This window comes from Fukomys damarensis, unplaced genomic scaffold (genome assembly GCF_012274545.1).
Source record: "Fukomys damarensis isolate Sample0158 unplaced genomic scaffold, DMR_v1.0_HiC HiC_scaffold_13, whole genome shotgun sequence".
Classification (NCBI taxonomy): domain Eukaryota; kingdom Metazoa; phylum Chordata; class Mammalia; order Rodentia; family Bathyergidae; genus Fukomys; species Fukomys damarensis.
This window is the reverse complement of record NW_022900925.1, coordinates 7,111,990-7,131,656: the sequence shown is the minus strand read 5'-3', so window position 1 is coordinate 7,131,656 and position 19,667 is coordinate 7,111,990. Positions and strand designations below refer to the sequence as shown.

The 19,667-nt window shown below is 46.3% G+C and overlaps 1 long non-coding RNA gene across 1 annotated transcript in view; it reads right to left on the bottom strand.

Moving 5' to 3' along the window:
- Window positions 1–1,076: 1,076 nt before the first annotated feature.
- LOC117285854 overlaps window positions 1,077–19,667 on the bottom strand; it is a 26,398-nt gene continuing 7,807 nt past the window's right edge. The window contains exons 2-4 of the long non-coding RNA XR_004516942.1: window positions 8,854–10,840; window positions 4,484–4,533; window positions 1,077–1,923 (exon numbers count right to left, since the gene is read on the bottom strand). This is a non-coding gene — a long non-coding RNA (uncharacterized LOC117285854). The remainder of the gene's footprint in view (window positions 1,924–4,483; window positions 4,534–8,853; window positions 10,841–19,667) is intronic.

Sequence of the window (19,667 nt, the reverse complement as noted above, 5' to 3'; positions counted from 1 at the left end):
GGACTAATCTAAAGGCTAGTAAGATATCAGCTGGAACTGAATTTTAATTTACTTCCTGTCCTGTTATCACACATTTATACTCCCCTCCCAATTTCCAAAGACTGCTCAGATGCTCCATCTTGCAAGCTCATGTCTTCTAACGTGGGAGAAAAAATTTAGAAGTCAAACATCGTATGCCCTATATGAAGGACCATTGTATATACATGTCACTGTCTTTATGTGATACAGTAACAGATAGAGGAAGGAGAGAGAGAAAGAGAGAGAGAGAGAGAGAGAGAGAGAGAGAGAAATTCCCTGGAGTGAGTGTGTTGTTTGAGGTGGAAATCAATTACTGCTTAGCCACTCTCAGCTCTTTTAGTCTTTTTTAGATGTGAACATATGTTCTGGGCTGAGTGTGATCCTAGTTTTTCAAGATTTGCATATTTTGAATAATGTGGCTTCTGCTAAGTGAAAGCCAATGATTGCATTTGATATCCAACCAAAGAAATAGCAAACAGTTTCATTCCTAGAATTAAAAAAAAACAAAAACCCAAAAAACAAAGCACCCAACTAGTCTCACCAAGAGTAGTTACGAGGCCTTAATACAGAGTCTTCCTGAGGACAGAGTGATTTTGATTATTTGTAACTTTTCTTCTATGCTCACCTCAGAATCCCAAGTAAGAGTTGCACTCTCATGATACGCAGTCAGTTCAGACCCACAAAGAAATCACCGTCTGGGGTGATAACAGAAGTACCTGTAAATTTAGTCAAGGAAGACTCTGCACAGGAGAGGAATCTTTCTTTCAATGCCTTCACTGGAATGTTCTTTCGTGCAGAAATTTTCATATTTCTGAGCCCAGCGTAACTCTGAGAAGCCAGGCTGGTGGCTGAGGACAGAGATGGTGAAAATGGCACACGTTGGGGTAATTTGCGTTCTGCTTCCATCACACCGTGATCTGCCATGGTCCATGAGTAATCTATTCACAGGTTCAATCAACAGTAAGACAGTGCCTTACAACTGGGGCTTTGAAATCACGCAGATTCAGAATTATGCTGCCAAGTGAAAACACCAGTCCAGATCTGCTTCTTTATTTAGCTAACTGCCTCACAACATAAAATATATGAGGCAGCTTAAAGGGAACATGTACACATTTTGAGGAGTGGTAATATAAATACAAAATACAAAACTAGACTCGGGGAGATATAAATTAGTGAGACATGTCAAGCCTGGGTGGTAAAGCAGAGCCCATCTATCAGATCACCCGAGGAATGCTGACCCTCAGGGTTGCTATAGTTGGGCTGCTCTTAACCACATGCAATTTCAGCCAAAAATTAAGTCTTGCCTTTTTAAGGTCATGGAGTGAATGACACACGCACAGCACAGCGGAGACCTAGCTTGTCAGTCAGACAAATGCTCAGAGGGTTTCAGCTGATTTAGAGCTCAATGTGAGCCAGGCTGCACAAGTGGGTGGGGCTGCAAGCAGAGTGCTCAGCTCTCCCCGTGGAGGAGGAGAGAGTCCTCTCATACACACCGTTGGTTGTACATTCACATACTGTTCCATGCGCTCACTGGACAGTGTGGGCAGGGTGGAGCCCTCCAGGGGCTCACAGAATCTGTCCGGCCAGTCAGAGAAGTAGCAACAACATGAGGGATGTGGGCTTGCAGGGAATCCCAATTGTCAGGTTTTTTTTTGAAGGACACTGACCAGAGAAGTGGCAAAGATGGGACTTTTCTTTTGGCATCTAAGTCTGCAGCAGCGTGGCTGCCATTAAATCCCCACTAGGAAGACTTCATGGTTCCTGAGGCTCTCCACGAACAGCTGGGGCAGTGGCAGCCATGCCAGTATCCTGGCAGAGTGCTTCTGGGCTCTAGATTGAGAGTGGCATTCACAGTCATTCACATCATTCTCATGGGTGCTTTGATTCTTTTCCATCGGACAGGTCCTATATTGAGTAAATGAAAATGGAATGCATCAGCTGAGACTCAGCGCCATCATTTCAAGCTTCTGTGTGGTGAGACAAGCATCGTTCTTGAGGCAGCCTGAATCAGGCTTGGATCCTGGTGCTGTCCTTCAATAGTATGCTTCCCTTGGACTAACCCTGAAACTGAGGCTCAGTCCCCCACCCCACCTTGTAAAATAGGGATTTATATCCCTTACTCGAGAGTTGTAAGCCATGAATGAGCTCAGGAAAATAAGTGACTGGCTGAGCATACTCCACTGTGTTCTCTCCACCCTTCCCTGTAGGCAAACCGATGGCCTTGCTGGACTCGGGATGTTTCCCTCCGTTCCCACCTGGCACATGTTCAGAGGTCTATCTTCACTTATCGCCTCACTATCCTCTTTATCTCTCTACTGGGTTCCCCTCCTCCATTTACCAGCCTGCCCAATTTTCGGTATCTCTTCCTCTACAAACATCCGACCTCAAGCCAGCTATGCCATCAGGCAACAGCTGTCTCTCTAATTTCATCACAAAATACTTGGGAGTCTCCTCTGCACCCACTCTTTGTGCCTCCCAACTGTCTCTCAAAGAGTAACATCAATCTGATCTTTCCCCATCTATTAATAGAGGCCCATTGCCAAGACTTGTCATCTTTCTGTAGGCTTCAACCTCTTGGAGGCATTTTAAGGTCAGCTCCCCTCAGTGATTTTTTTTTTCTTTGTTTTTTTTTTTTTGGTACTGGGGATTGAACTCGGGTACTTGCGCTTGCAAGGCAGGCCACCGAACTGCTGAGCTAAATCCCCGGCTCTCCCCTCACTCTTAATATGATCTCCAAGGTTTTTTCCTCTTTTTTACCTTCATAGTATCATTCCCTTATTATTATTGGTGACTTCCAGTTAGGCTCTCCACACTGCCTTCCTCCTCACATTTCTAAAATATATACCATGAGTGGGCCAGAGATTGGCCAACTTCTTGTCTACAGGGCCTGCTAGTCAATATAATATAATAATATAATAATATAATCTCTGTGGGGCTCATAATCACTGTTTTAGGGCTCATAATCTCAATCCTGCCATGATAGCATAAAGAAGCTATGGCCAAAATATGAGGCAATGAACTGGCTAGGAGCCAATAAAACTTGTTTTACAAAATAGGAGGTGGGTCTGATTTGGCTATGGGCCATAGTTGGCCAGTGCTATCTAGTAGAAAGAGGATGAACAAGAGGCAGATATAACAGGTTTTCTCTGACATGTTGGTCAAGTTACTTCACCTCTATGCTCCTTATTATCCTTATCTATGAAAGGGGAACAATGATGGTGGTGATTATGGTAATGATACTTTCCTCAAGGTGTTGTTTATAGGGGAAGGGAGATAATGTGCAGTGCCCTAGGGCTCAGTTCAGTGAATTTTAGTGTTCCTTTCTTTCTACTCTTCTCCCTCTTTTGGTTCATCTCTCTGCTCTCACAGTCCCTGTATCCTCCCCCTTTCCTTCTGCCTCCCTGCCTTCTACTGTCCCATTCACATTCCTGTCCATGTCTGACCTCTCTTCTCAGTTAAAAATCTGTCCGCTCAAATTTGGACATGGTGGCGCACACCTGTAATCCCATGTCACTCTGGGAGGCTGAGGCAAGAGGACTGAAAGTTTGATCCTAAGCTGGGCAATTTAGCAAGACCCTGTTTCAAAATAAAATTTAAAGGGAATGTGTGTGGGGGGGGTGTAGCTCAGTGCATAGGCCCTGGGTTCAATGCCCAGTACCACAGATAAAACAAAAAAACCTGCATATTTGATGACAATCAGTTCTGCCCCACTTTTCTCTAAGACTCTCCATGTTCAGGAGAAATTACATCTTTTAACCTTCTCCTGAACTCTTCATGCCGTGGAAGTCTTTGGCATTGCGTCCCTCCTGGAAGAGACTGCTGCCTCTGCCCTTTTCCCCTCCACTCATGGCCATTATTTCATTTAGAGTCCTTATTACTCTTGCATTTTGTGTCTCTGTCTCTGGGACTCTCCTGATTAACCCATTGTGCCCACAATACCAAGTTACTCCTCAAACAGAGTGGATTTGCATCATTCTCCAGTCTGTAAGGTCATTGAAGGCTCTTCCATCCTCCCCAGAAATCCTCACCTGGCATTCAAAATCCTGTATGGCCAGTACCGAAGGCCCCAAATAAATCCCAAGTCCAATGTGTTTTTTCTGCCTTTTCTGGACTTGCGAATTCTTTAGTCTCTGCAGCCTTTCCCTTGCCTGGATAGCCCTTCCCTACTGTCTCTGCCTGTCACAGTCTTATCTCATCCCTAGGAGCCAGGCCAGATCTTTAAAACCACTGTGGCCAGACATATGGCCCCTTGCCTCCTCTCGCAGCTCTGTGCCCCGTCCTAGCTTTCAGAGCCTACTTACTACTGTGTACTTTTGTGAAGTATTGTGTGCTTGCCTTTTCTCTCCCTTTTGATTAAAAATCTCTGGAGATCTGACAAATGTTTCACTGTGTACCCGGCCCCAGCCCTGTTTCTGCCCAGGGCATGAGCTTGTTGTGCAGCTGTGGGGGCCTTTAGCCAGCTCACCTTTGGGCAGACTTGGCAGTTTCCCCGCCTCCTCCACCGGCAGAGTCTGTCTGTTGGAAAAAGCCAAGACGGAAAAACAAGTTTCACTTTCCAGGGCTCTGGCTGCTAGTGGACCTTCCATGCTTTTGACTTTGATTCCTGGGTAGTGGCTTGTGTGGGTAAGAGTGTGTTTCTGGGTGGGTGTGCAGCAAGTGTAAGTGTATGTACATGGGGTGCTGTGGATGTGGAGGATGGGATTAGGTTTATGTAAGTGTGTGTGGGTGCTGTGCTGTTGTGTGTACAACCATGTATGTGCACCATATGCATACAGGGTGCTCATGTGTTAATAAGGTGAAAGAGGAGACTTGTGTGTAGGCTCGCACGTGCATGTGTACACTGGATATGCTGGATGCATGGGAGAGCAATAAGGGAAGTAGGCATGCATACAGGGTGTATGTGCATGTTTGTGGGGTGCATAGTCTTGCATGGCTTGTTGTAAAAGAGCAAGAGTCCTCCCCTGACTTTCTCTGGGGGCTTATTCTTATCTATGGGAAAAGCCTAAGAGTAGAAAGTAGAGCAAGCAGTTCTGAAAGCATAGCTACTGAGTGATAAAATCCAAGGGTGAATGGTGCTTGGTACCGGGTAGTCAGGGTGTAGAAACGAGCCACTCTTAAGCTTCTGGGTGGACTTTGAGGATCAGTGGCTGGCTGCTCTCATCTCCAGAGAAGTCACAAGGTACAGGTTCTGCTATGTCCATACCAGCTCAGGAATGTGACCTCCTTGTGTTGGAGACCCGGCAGGGCAAGTCCTATTCACCTTCCCTTTCTGATTCCTTGAAGGACACACAATGAACGGTGGCATCAGCTCTGAATTGAGGAGTCTACATTCTGTCCTTTTCCCCCACTCTGAGAATGGAAGAACTGGCAAAGCCAGTTGCCATCTGCCCATAAATCATAAATATGACTCGTGATTACACCCTGGCCAAAGGTCATGGAATTCAAGGGAATTGACACTAGGTGTTTGTGAGAAGTGGCATCAGAGACTTGCATTCATGCAAAGCTTTATGTATGAGTTCAATACATAAAACCACCAAGAGCACTGCTGCTTTGGTAAACCAGGGGAGTGCAGGGGGCAGGGTGGGGCTGCTGGAGTCCTGCCCCTCACTATGCCCTCACCCCATCCTCCTACTCCTTCCACTTTGAAACCTTCCTCCCATGGAGACCAAAGGACTCATTGTAAAGGAAAGTAAAATGAATTGTCCAAGGTCACAAGGGGTTTGGGGTGCAGCCCCATAAACAAGCAGCCTCTGGAACAGCAGGTCTCAGTCACACTGACCTGTTACTCTGGGTCAGCCCTGACACCCTGCAGGGGATGGAGGAATAGAGAGAGGCTGGATGGACATGCTAACTACCTGTGAGGGCTTCCTCAGCATGGAATTTGGAGAGTAAAAGAGTGAAGGTGGTAATTGCATATGTGTTCAATGAAGACTGCAACGGAACTTTCATCCTCTAATGTGCCGAGCCTAAGCATAATACTCGCCTTCTGGGGGAGCACATACTCTCACTTCTACTGACAAACCTTAGTACCACAGAGGCTATCTTAACAAATGATAATCATAGTTCAAAGGTTTCTACTTTGGAGGAAGTTCTCCCCTTCTGCCCGAGCCAGCTTTCTGCATTGTAACCAAGGTTTAATGACCTTTTGCTTTACAGAGCCATTGTGTTGAACAGATAATAATACACTTAATCTGAGCAGCATCCTTAGGAGGGAGGGGTTGTTATTAACCATATCATCTCCACTTAACAAATTTGGAAACTGGGGCATGGAGAGGTAAAGTAACTTGCCCCTCGGGTCATACAGCTAGAAAGGAACAAAACTGGATTCAGGTCAGAGTCTGTGTGGAGTTGGCCTGTGGTCCTTACCAGTGGGCTGTTAGGTATCTGTTGGCTGAGGGAAGGGTGAGTGAGACAACGAGCCTTGTGCTGGCCTTGGGTCTCAGCCCCTCAACTGGTGGCACCATGCAGGGCCACCATCTTTGCTGTGGTCTGGGTAGTCTTTTGGACACACAGGTCCAGTTATGTCAAGTTCCACCCATGCTCACATCTTGTGTGTGTCCCTTCTGGACAAGTGTAAGTTAGTGGGTTCTTATTGTCCTTAGAGTAATAAGCAACATCCTTCATGAGGCCTTCAAAGTCCTGCCATATTCAGCCTTTACCTACTACAGGGCCTAGTATTCGCGCTCTGCCCTTCTGTTTCCCTTCTCCAAGTCATTTGGCTATAGATTTTTCCAGTCCTACTCTTCATTTGGTGTTCAGCTTAATGTCACCACCTTCTGGGTCCATTTCAATATTGTATATTCTTGTGGCTTGATGCTTCTTTCCTTCCTGGGCCGCACCTGACTGTGTTATTACACTGTTATTAGTGTGACTGTTTGGTTGAGATGTGTCATTCTCACCTGACAGTCAACTCCCTGACAGCACAGCCCTCATGCGTCTTGGCATCCCTAGGGCCTCACACAGTAGCTGACCTATGCCAATGAAACAGCAAACAAATGAGGATGATGGCCCTTGCTTTAAAATTTCATAATGCAAAGTATGAGTTGACCCCCTCCATTATTAGCTTCAGGAACTCCAAGTATTCCCAGATTGGATTCTGGTTCAGTTTACTCACCCCAAACCACGTGTTTAATAACAGCCCTTGATGTTTGTGGGAACCACAATGTTACTGAAGGAGATAGCAAGTGACCCACAGAAAGGCAGCAGAATGGAAGTAAAATAAAAAGTTTACTCCATCGATGGGGACTGATCACACCTAATGGTGGTGCCCTGATCGACTCCCCCATTGGGTTACAACTCCCTCTTTTATAGGGTTTTACAGCTTTGATCTTACTTAGTTAGTTACACTGCATTTTTACAGATACCCAAAACATGATAGCAAGGCACTTGAATTTCAACCCGGATGCAGTTCTTTGTCAGGGAAGTTACCTTTAAGATTCATTGAGTTACCCACTCTAGCCAGGAGGAAGGGAGCTTGTTTGATTAACAAAGCTAACAATGGTTCTTTTCACTTACAAACTTTTGTGGGTGATTAGGTGTCCCTGGTACCAATTCATTCTGAACTAAGCAGAGGGGCAGAAGTTATTTTACATTGTGACATTTCCTAAATTTTCCCTATTAAAGTTTTCCCTATCAACATCATTTGCAAAGAGCCTTTTCCTGCCTTACCCGTGTTTGGTCCTTTTAACAAAGGTGGGGACTACGACCCTCCATTTACAGTTGAGAATACTGAAGCTCACGGTGGATGCAGACTGCCCAAGGTCACCCAGCTGGATGTGGGAGCTCAGAGTGGGTCCTAGGTATTCCGATGTCTCCTACCAGGCATGCCACGGGGACCTCCTGAATGCGCTGCTCTTTACAATACTTTCCCATAAAAGGTGCACTCATTATTTCCTGCTTCCAGTTCAGCAATGACCTTTGCTTCTACATCTCCTAATCAAAAGGGCGAGCCTGGCTGCACCTGAGTGCAGGTCCTGGCCCATCTGGGGAAGAGAGAATGACAATCAAACCAACCAAGGCTCCAGCTGTAGTCCCCCGGGGACACTGCCCGTCCTTAATTCAGAGTTGTAAGGGCCAGACCAGCACTATATTCTGGACATTGTCAAGATGGAAAATATATTACAACTGCTGCCTCTTTGGCACCGTACAGTTAACGGAGCTGCTTGCCAGGCTGTGACACAGGTCGACAGAGGAAACCCATGAATCCATGGTCTGTTGACTTCTGGAGCTGAGGCTGGCTCAGGCATATATGTTGGCTGCATGTAATGTGTATGAGGAGGTGGGATAGGGGCGCTGCTAAGTGAACATGGGGGCGGGATCTGACCCTGCCTTGTGTGTCCAACCCAGGCAGGTGTAGGAGGAAGCAAGTGAGAAGGGCCGTTCTGGATGGTTCTGCTCTGCTTGCTCCTCTGCAGCCCAGCACACACCCCTCCAGGCACGCAAGGGCATCAACAGCCACTGGAGAACTTTCCATCCTTTCCTTTTTTTTCCCCCAGCAGGAATTTTCCCCAGTGGAAAATCAAGATGGGTTCTGTTCTCCCCAATTGCAAACTAAAGGGATAACTTCCCTTTTGCATGGCAGACAGGATTGTTAGTGGTATAACAGAGGTAGAAGGGGTTGTAGAGCTGCTCTGTCTGGCCTCTCTGAAGAAAATAGTTCCCAGAGAAGAAATACTTGCTTCAGATTCTTTGGCCGGTCCAGCATAGCACTGACTAGAACCCAGGTTTACCGAATCCCTAGCCGGGGTACTGTCCAGCTGCTTGCCTGTTCTGTCCTGTCCTGGCCTTGTCCCCTCCTCCCTGACCACCCTTCCGGGCAGGATTGTGTGAACTCACCTGGTCCCCGTGGAATATCCTGGGTGGGCGCCTGTCAGCTCCAGGTTCATGGTTGCATGTGGCTCATGCATCTCTCCACTGCCCACGGCCACGCTACAAGTCCAGTTTCTCAAGAGGCACTTCGATGTTGAAGGTATACCAGGACACCCAGAACAGCAGGCTGAATGCCAGAAACAGGGCCCCGGTGTAGACCAAGAAGTCCCAGTAATTCAGTGTGGCAAAAATCCCCAGCAGCAAAAGGACCAGGCCCACAGCGTCGCACAGGAGACCAAGAACAAGGATGAGCACACAGCGCCCAGGATGGCATTTTCTGCAGGGCTTGCCCAGGAGCATTGCCCGGGAGCAGCAGGAGGAGTCCAGCTGCACTCTCAGGGCTGATTTGCATGTGAGGTGGAAGTGCTGCCTGCTGCTGCCTTTTCTCCCTCTGGGTGTGGGCAAATGAGTGAGCCAGTGTGTCTTGGAGCCACAAGGAAGTACACGTGGGTCCACCTTTATGAGTCTGGCAATCAGTGGGGCAGGATAGCTCTTAACTGTTTCATGGAGCAGGAATGAACCTGACCAAAACAATTGGACGTCACTGATGATTGGGCGGGTCATTACTAGAACCAGCCCTGCTATGTGGCAGAGGACTCAGGGTGCTTTTGGATAGGTTTGACAATTCAGGGGTCCTTTGGCCCTGGAGGTGGGGCTGTTCCACATCTTGTTCTCTGATGTGGGAACCAGAAGGCTGAGTGTCCTTTTTGGAGACTCAGTGGCTTCATCTAATGGGATATAATAGGGTTTTTGTCCCTCTGCCCCTTCCTCCCTCTCTTCCTTGTGTGTAAAGGAGGTTTTATGTAAAGGACATAGACAAGCATTTATAGACATCAACAGATCTTGAAATGATGCCCTAAGGATTGGTCAATATTAGCAAAAGAAGATGTGCTTGTCTTGTAGATTCTCTCCTTTCAAGACTGAAGGAACAGAGAGTCCTACAAAGTTGGATAGGCAGATAACAGATGCAGGTAAAGATAAAGGCAGACTTGGGAAGTTTAAGTGGACAGACAGAGGATAACTGTGAGAGAAGGGATCCCTGGCCTCTATCAGCACTGGGTTCAATGTGGATCAGAAGGCAACTTGCAGACAAGAGTGAAGAGATGATACGTGGTCTGTTGATTCTGTGTGTTCCATACTGACTGACTTGAGGTCTGCTTTTTCTCTTGTCATGGGATATACCCGTATGCTCTTCCAGACACTGCACGCCCTTCTGAGGAGCTGTGTATCAAATGGGTGACCTATCACTGCGGCCACTGTGTAGAGTGCACATCACATGAGAAAAACGCAGTGACAACTCTTGGCCTCCTTGGCTGTGCTGCACAACCTATCGCCTTTCTATTCCCAAGCCAGGCAGGATCTCCAACAAGATGCCAAATCTTGTCAGGCCTCAGTTTTTCCAGATAAATGAAGGAAATAATTTCTATTCTCTCTTTCACCTTTCCCAAAGGGTGAAAACAAATAGGAGGTTCAAATGTAGTTTCCTACATGTAAAACAGAGCCAAGATGAGAGAGAAACTTTCAGAGAAGGTAAGGGGGAGACCGAAAGGGGGGAAATTACATGCATAGCTAGAGGTTTTAGGATTTGAAACACTGCAAAATTTGACCCAAGCCAGGCAGTCGATCTGAAACATCTCTAAGGAGGAAGTGCTGAGCCTGAGGTCAGCCTCCTCCCCGGGATCTGTGGCCTCCCCAGCATATTCTGAGAAGGGGTCAGGCACCTCTGCAGGAATACTTCCCATTGCTGGGGAATCCGTGGGTTCTAATCCACAGTCCCAGCTTTGGCTAGGAAAGAGTTTCTAGGGCAGAGCAGTGATGAACAGCAATGGTCTCTCCTCAGGGCAGGTTGGGCACTCTGTACATCCCAAGCTGGCTGCATACAACTTCTGAGGTACCTTTCAGAGTTCTGTGTGTGTATGTATGTACGTGTGTGTGTGTGTGTGTGTGTGTGTGTCTAGTCTGAGGTGGACAAAAATTTTAGCATTAAAATTTTTCGTGCATAGGAAAAATCCCTTAGTCTTGGTCCATTAGGATCATTGGTCAATGCACTCTCATCTCACATTCTGGGTCAAAAAAGAGCTGGGAAGAGGAAAGCATCTCCACTCCACCCCCATTTCAGGATGGCCTCACTCAACACAGATACTGAGCATCCCAGGGAAAAGTTGGCTAGGCTCTAAATCTCCTCAAGGGTTTTAATAGTACAATGGACCCTCCGTATACACAAGAGATTGGTTTGCTCCAGGACACACTCCCTCCACACATACCAAAACCTGTAGATGCTCAGCCCACTATGTTAAATGCTATAGCATTTGTATGTAACCTATGCACCTTCTCCTGTACTTAAAATCCTCTCTCAGTTACAGTACCTATAATATGCAATGTAATATACATTCTAGTTGTTATGTCATTAAACTGTTTTGTTTAGGGCATAATGACCAAGAAGAGCCCATACATGTTGTGCACCGATATAATTTATTTTAATTATTTTGGATCTGATTTTGGCTGATTCATGGATGTGGAAGTTACAGAGGGCTTGGCTATACTATTTCTTTCTCTCTCTGTGTGTGTGTATGTGTGTCTCTCTCTCCATCTCTGTCAAACATGCTTATGTGCACATGCACACGCTTCCAGCTGAAAACCTATGATATATTCACAAGCAAAAGGAACAAAATCTATACTATTTGCTGCTTCAGTATCCAGAACTCAACAATTCCTTGGTATGCACTGTCCAGACCGTAGACACCTCTTATCTCCCTTGCAGGAGCAGGCTGCGTTGCACACTCTGTTCTGCGGTTGGCACAACACATGGGCATTCTTGGGTGTTTCTAACCGTGGGCCCCAGCAGACTGGCATGAGGAGCCCTCCACTGTGCGTGGGGCAGCTCTCTTGCTCCCGATCTGGCAGTGGCCTCTCCTGCGTGTGGAGCCAGTCTAGGTATTTGCACATCTGGGACCTTTGATGGAAAGCCAGGGGAGTGCACGTTGAGCTCTGGCATGGCCAAGCTGGGAGAGGAAGTAGGAAGTGGGAGTGAGCAGGAAGAGTGGCTCAAGGGATGTGGAAAGGGACACGTTTGAGGTGGAGGCTGGCCTAGTCTCAGGGGAAGCTTGTCAGCAACAAGCATTCCCCTAACCTAACAAGGAGCAGCTTATTGTATCCCTTTTAGCAGGAAGGGTGCCACCGCCCTCTTTCCACAGCAATTCTCCATGACTCACTTGCCTGCCACGACCAGAGTCCTGTTGGAAACAGCCGTGTGGCTTTTCCAGGGTGGCTGGCATGGACAGCCTCAAACTCGGTGGCTTGCCAGGGGTGGTGGTGCATACCTGTAATCCCAGCACTCGGGAGGCTGAGGCAGGAGAATCGCTGTGAGTTCGAGACCAGCCTGGGCTACATAGTGAGTTCCAGGTCAGTCTCAACTACATAGTGAGACCCTGTCTCAAAAAACAAAAAAACAAAACAAACAAACTCAGTGTTTTGAACAACAGACATGCATTCTCCCTTGGTTCTGGAGGCTGTCTGAGGTGGAGTGTTCACAGGGTTGGTTCCTCTGAGGCTTTCTTAACTTTTCTGGTGGTTCACTGGCTTCAGGAGGCCACACCCTAGCCTGCTGTTGTCTTTACTTGGTGCTCTCCCTCTGCCAAATTTCCCCTTTCTCATAAGGACACCAGTCATATCAGATCAGGAGCACACCCCTTTCCAGGTGACCTTATCTTAATTAAATAAAACTAGAAAGACTTTCTGAATATGGTTACCTTCTGAGGTCATGAGGGTTAGGACTTCAGCATTAGGACTTCTACAGAATTTAAATTATATACCTTTAGCTAAAATATGTGTTAGTTGGGGCATACTTTTAACTTTTAGCTGTCTTACAGATGGAACATTTAGACTCTCCAGCCAAGCCTTCAGAAACATCCATAAGATAAACATCCATAAGATAATCCATAATAATTATCAGTGCCATAATTAAAAGAGGCCCACCCTACCACTGGGTACTGGGAAGAACGTGACAGGCTCCAGCTCACTGAGATTCCACAGTAGCATTGGAAGAGGTTGAGAAGCAAGACTCATCCTACCTGGGCTCTGGGTGGCTGTCCCCTCCATCACCAAGCCAGAGAGTTCAACTCCCCTGAGGGACCCCATACATTGAATAGCTTGAGCTGAGGTGAGGCTTCAATTAAATGAATATTATTGAGCATCTACCATGTGTCAGGCAGCATAGAACAAGATCAGATAAAGAACACAGCCCCACAGAGGAACAGTCTAAAGGGAAGACAATTAATATTTAAGTAGTGCATGAATGGTATAATACAATGGTAAATACAATGGTAAAAAACACAAAACCAGAGAAATACAGCTAGTAGCCTCTGATAGGCCATACTGAAAGTTTCTGAGCTGGGAGCACAGTGTGCAGGGCAGAGTTGGGTGCCCAGCCCTTGGCCTGTTACCCAGGTTTGGTCCCCTGGGGCCCCTTTGTCCCTCTGTTTCTGAGGCTTCCCTGGTCCTTAGAGGCTGTAGCCACTCCTGGCTCAGAGAGATCTGACCTTTTCTGGCTGCCTCACAGCTGTGCCTCTTCTCAGCAACAGAGATCTTGTCACTCTTTTGGCAAAGTCATCGCCTGTCATCTCCCTGTGATGTCACAGGATGACAGCCTCTCCATGACTTAAAGGGCTGGCTGGGGTGGGGAAGGGAGGGAGGTGCTCAGCTGACCTGGTGTGCTCATTCCCAGACCTGACTCCATGAATGACCAAGGCCCTGTCACCTTCTGGGTGGCAGGACTCAGGTGCTGGGTGGAGCTAGCCACACCATCCTGTTCACTAGGCCTCCCTGCCCTTTCATAATGCAGAGCTTACTAGTGTCCGGCTGCACCACTCACTGGCTGTGTGACCTTGGGCAAGTCACTTAGCCTCTCAGTACCTCAACTTCCTCATTGTAAAAAAGATCCATATTTCACATGGTTCTTGTGAAGATTGAATGAGTTCCTAGATGTGAGGTACTTGCAACCTGCACACATAAACAGACAAAAATCACTGTTGTCATCGTCACTGTCATTTGTACATGCCTTCCTTCATGACACATCTGGAGGGAAAACCTCAGGCTAGAAGGAACCCCCTTGACTCTCCTACACCATTACTCTCTCCCTTGATCCACCATGGGCTTTGCTTTGCAGCTCCCCAGGCCAGTGCCTCTATGCCACCTCCACCAGATCCTTGAAGACCTGTTGAGCCCTCTGTCCATCCAGAGATGGATATGAACCCTTTATTCTCATAAAAGCCCCACCTGGACTCCTGATTATCCTTCAGATCCCTTTCCTCTACCAACACAGATGTCTTCATCCTCCTCAAGTCCCTCACCTTCCCTGATTACAGAGCAGCTACGTGTGTTCCTCCCTGTGCCTCGACGCAGCTCACTCTGCTTTGATTACATATCTCAGAATGCCAGTAAATTAATCTGTTAATACCATACTACTTTGTTCTTTTTTCACTAAGTGGATTTTAAAATTTCTATTAATTATTTTCTCTATCAGTGAAAAGCTAGTATGCCCTAATAATAGAAAGTATTATGTACACTGAAAACAAAATAATGTAAACTACAATGGGGATCTTCAGACTTTTTCATTATTATCAGAGGAAATATTTTCAGCTGTGTGGGCCACAGCTGTTAGGGTTACAATCATCCAACACTGCATCCTCCTTTGTGACTCACCGACCAGCTCTTTTAGAGTAAGCAGTACTGGGTTTTGAGTGCCAGAGGCTACTAGCTATCATCTCTTTTAGTGTTAGCAGTTTTTTCTGCCCCTGGGCCTGAGTGGCTCCCAACAGGTCTCAGGATGCTTTCGGCCATCAGAGATGGTGGCTCCTGGTAATTCCTTGTTGCTTCCTGTCACTCTCTGGCTGCCAGGTGTCTTCATTGTAATCAGCTCCAGTGCCAGCCCCTCTTGACACCAGCAATGATCAAATAAATAGATAAGATAAATAGATCACAAATAGATAAGCATATGCCATCCAGGAGAGGCTTTATGAGAACTTAGGCAGACGGGCAGCTGGTGTCACTAGCTCAGCCTGCACAACTTGAGACAGAGATCACAAATAGATAAGCATATGCCATCCAGGAGAGGCTTTATGAGAACTTAGGCAGACGGGCTGCTACAGAAGGGGCGGCAGTGTACTAACTGACCCAGACTGACTTGCAGGAGGTTGACTGGGCAGGATGCTCATGGGTAGGAGAGGAACCCCTCCTGGAACTGACTGAGGAGGGCCGCAGAGGGCACAGTCATCCATAGGGGCTGCAGGGCAGAGTCATCTGTGACAGGTCCATGACCAGAGCCTGCTGCAGAAGGAAATATTTCCGGGAGAGGCCATGGGGTGTCAGATGTAGGTATGGCCTGACCATAAGACATGTGGGGCAGCTGTGGAATACAAGTACCTTTTAGGGCCCATCCAGGCCCTCTTCTTGGTCTCAATAACACCAATCAGATGTGTGGCCCTGGAATTTATAGGAAAGACAGAATGAAAACTGAAATGGCTAGATCTTTTAGTGTGAGCCTGTGTGCCAGCTGAAATCTTTTTTTCCTCACATATCCTCAGGATTACAGTGCCAGAATTTGGAAACACATTCACTCTGATCAATAGCTCCCATCAATCTTCATTTATTTGTTCTTTTCTCCAGGCTTGGCCCTCGGGTCCAAACTTTTAGAAATACATCCATTCATATCTTAGGACAGCCCAACAATCTTCAGTGTGCCTAATCCTTCCTCTGTTAAGCTACTAGGAGGGTTTAAGAGCATTCTCTAAAGTGTGCTGCCTGGGCACCTAGAATCCCTTCCTGATGCCCAGCTACCTCCCTTGGTCTTCTTCTCGTATTTCCTGTGGGGCTGGCCCCAAATGCCACGGATTTCATCCAAAAAGCCCCACAAAAGCGTTCCCCATTTCCCTTCCCTCTTGCTCATCACCATCATTTCCAGCAGGTTGATGACCTTGCCCCTTATTTTTCAGAGAATTCGTCCTCCCAGCAACTTGCTCAGAGCCGAGAGCAGGGAGAGGCTCTCTGTGGGTTGTGCAGTGTCCAAGTAACAGATGCCTGAGATCCTGGTCCCATGGGCTGGGTGTGTTAAATGTAAACACCACTCCTTCTCTTTCTCCTGCTGCCTGTCTTTGTGCCAGTTCTTTCCCCAGCATCCTTGGATAGTCAAACTTTCTCTTATTCTTGCTTGATTAAAAAATTAATTAAAATTGTCTATTTTAATTATGGCCAAACACAAATTTACAACCTCAGTCGTTTTCAGGTGTGTGATTCAGTGGCAGGCTTATGCACCCATTGCTACCTTCTATCTCCAGAACTTTTTTGTCTTCTACACTGAATATCTGTACCTATTAAACACTAACATTCCATGCTCCCTCTCCCCAGCCCCTGGAACCGCCATTCTGTTTTTTTGACTACCCTAGAGATCACATGTAAATGAAATCATACAATATTTGAACCTCTGTGATTGCTTATTTCACTTGATATAATGTCATCAAGGTTCACCCATGGTGTAGTGTGTGCCAGAATTTCCTTCTTTTTTTTTTCTTTTGCAGCAGTTGGGATTGAACCCAGGCCTTTCATAGTGAGCTACATTCCAATTCCTTTTTAAGTTTTGAAACCAAGTCTTACTAAATCTGTAAAATTGCCCGGGCTGGGCTTGAACTTGGAATCCTCCTGCAATTACAGGCATATACCACCACTGTGTGCACAATTTCCCCCCTTTTAAAAACTGAATAATATTCTAGTACATGTGTATATTACATGTTGTTGATCCATTTATCTGTTGATGGACATGGGTGGATTACACATTTTGGCTTTTGTGAATAATGCTGATAAAAGCATGGGTGTATAAACATCTGTTTGAGTCTCTGCCTTCCATTTTGTTCAATGTACACCCGGAAGTGGAAATGCTAGATAATATGGTAATTCTGCTGTCCTTGGCGGCTGCATCATTGTGAGAGGGTTCTAAACTCTTTACACCCCCACCGGAACTTGTTTGCTGAATTTTGATAACAGTTATACCAATACTTACTTATCCTCAAATGAAAAGTGGATTTCTCTTTAATTTCACAGTTACTTTTATAACAGCACCTGGTACATTTATTGAAGTAATTTGCTTAGTCTTGTCTTCCTTATTGGACTGACTTCCCTTTTAGTTAGGGAATGGCTCTGGCTTCTCCTTGGTGACCTAGTGTTTTCATTTTATAACTCCTGGAACACTCCTAGCACACTGGAAAGACAGGCTGTTTATTTGAATCCCTTCAATTCCATGCAAAGTCCTTCTGTATCTTCCTCTTTTCTTTTTCTACCGTTTCTGAGAAAGTGATCCCCCATGATTCCTCCCAAAGCAAAATGCCTCCACACGACGCCTTGCAGTCTTCTCTTGGAGAGAAATCCTCTCTCAGGAGAGGAATGCTATCTGTTGCCCTCCTAAGTTTCCCCCATGCCCCTCTAGTTTTATTGACCACTTCTGCTGGCACTCAGCTTTGAATTCATGGCTGGGCACCATAGCAAGGGCATCAGAGATACAAATCCCTTTGCCCCACCACTGAGATATCTGTGGGTTTGATGTTAGAACTGTCTTTCTGTCACTCCTTTCTGGCAAGCTCATGGATGCTTCTGGTGAAAGCAGGTACAAAGCTTGCATGCGGAGTTCTAGGGTTGAGCTACCACAGGGCTGGGCTGAGGATGATCCCCTTCCTTTCCCAGTCAGGCCCAGGGCAAAGCTCCTGAGCCTCCACCCATAGCTTCTGGGGCCAAATGCTCAGGCCTCTCCGCCTTTGGGCTCCTGGGGACCAGGGCTCAGTTTTCTTGAGCTGCTGATACACCTTCTGGTGCAAAGCCAGCTACAGATGCTCACCAACTTATATGCTAGTAAGCCTATCATAAGTTGAAAATATCCTAAGTAGAAAATGTATTTAATATACTTAATCTATTAAACATCATAGCTAGTTTATCTTTCCTTTAATGTTCTCATAATACTTACATTAACCTATTGTTGGACAAAAGAACCTAACAGCCTATTTTATAATAAACTTCTGAAGGTTTTATATTTATTCAATACCTGAATCCTGAAACTGCTGAGAACAGTACTCTGCCTCGTATCAATTGTTTTTCCTTGTGATCTTGGAGCTACCTGAGGGCTGTGGCTTACTGCCACTGCCTGGCATCTCCAGAGAGAATTGTTCCCCATGTCACTAGCCTGGGGAAACATCCAAATAATACCAAGTCAGGTTTCTTCTGAATGCGTTTCTCTTTCTTACCATTGTAAAGTCAAACCATACTAAATCAAACCATCGTTAAGTTGGGAAACCATATGTATAGCAAACAAGATAAACTTGATGCCTGGCTTCAGGGAGCTTGAAGGAGAGAGGGGAAGCACAGTATCCAATTATGTAAATTACTGTGTCCATGCAACAGAGATCAGTGGTCAGAAGTAAAGGACTGTGATCTTGCGAGGATGTGAAAAAGAGGACAGACCAAGACATCCCTAGGATCTGATCTTCCCACAGAGCTGCAAGGATGGGCTGGAGGGGAGGAGGTATTCTGGGCCAAGATAGGCAGTGAAAACTGTGGTGACTGGTGCCACTGAGGTGAGGCTGGGACAGAGAGGAGGAAGGAGGCAAAGAGACACGTCAACAGCCTTTTCTTATGAGAATTAGAAATCTTTTGGGGAGCTTTAAGCAAAAGTGGGGTGATCCATATTTTTTTACAGGAGGCCACAGGCTGTTGTGTAGAGAACAGGTAGGAAGTGGGAGGGCAACAGTATGACATGCAATAAACATGTTCCAGTGGACCAGGCCGGAGGAGGGTTGGGGACAGAGTTGGGAAACAGGTACATCAATATGAGAGACCACTAGTGAATGAAATCAACAGAGCACAGTGACAACTCGAATGTAAGAATGAAGGAAGTGGGAGGGATCCTTGCTAACTACCAGCTTTCTGTATTGCAAAGCTGGATGCTAATGTGTGCCTCCTGATTCACTTACCATAAGATCTACTCATTCAATAAATGTGAAGGTACCTGATATCTTGTTAACCATTGGTATAATGTTCTACAGCAGATATCTAAAATGTATTCATCTTGCATGTGTAAAACTTTATAGAATTTTGATTTACAAAATTTATTTTAAAGCCACTGTAAGGATTTTCTTTTTTTTTAAAAAAAAAGTTAGACATATGAATCAAAGAAAGTAGGAAGAACAACCTGAATGGCAGGCGTCCCCCGACCAGGCTACAGGTCAGACAGCACGGTGCCCAACAAATTGCATTCCAGGGCAGGGGTGGAGTGGCAGTTGCAGTGAGGAAAGAAGTGAGATAAGAAGAGAAATGGTCCACTGGTAAGCTCTCTCTTACTATAGCAACACTGGAACAGTCAGCTTATAAAGAGAAAAGTGTATTCTGGTTCACAAGTTTGCAGGTTCCAGTCCATGCAGGATGAACTCTTTTGCTCCCGGGCCTGTGGTGAGGCTGTGCACCACGGTGGTGAGCCCAGAGGAGAAACAGCTGCTTGCCTCATCATGATGGCTGAGAAGCAGACAGAGGGAGATGAAGGGCTGGGTTCCCTCAACCTGCTTTAGATGCATGTTCCCAATGACCTACCTTTTCTGCCTAGGCTCTGCTTCTCAATGGCATTTCCTGATAGTGCCATGCTGGAGGTCAAGCTTTCTTACGCCTGTGCCTTTGGGGTACATTTAAAATTCAAAGTAAAGGAGATGGTATCTTCAGTTCCCGGGGGTCTCCTCTGAACCTGCTTTCCTAGT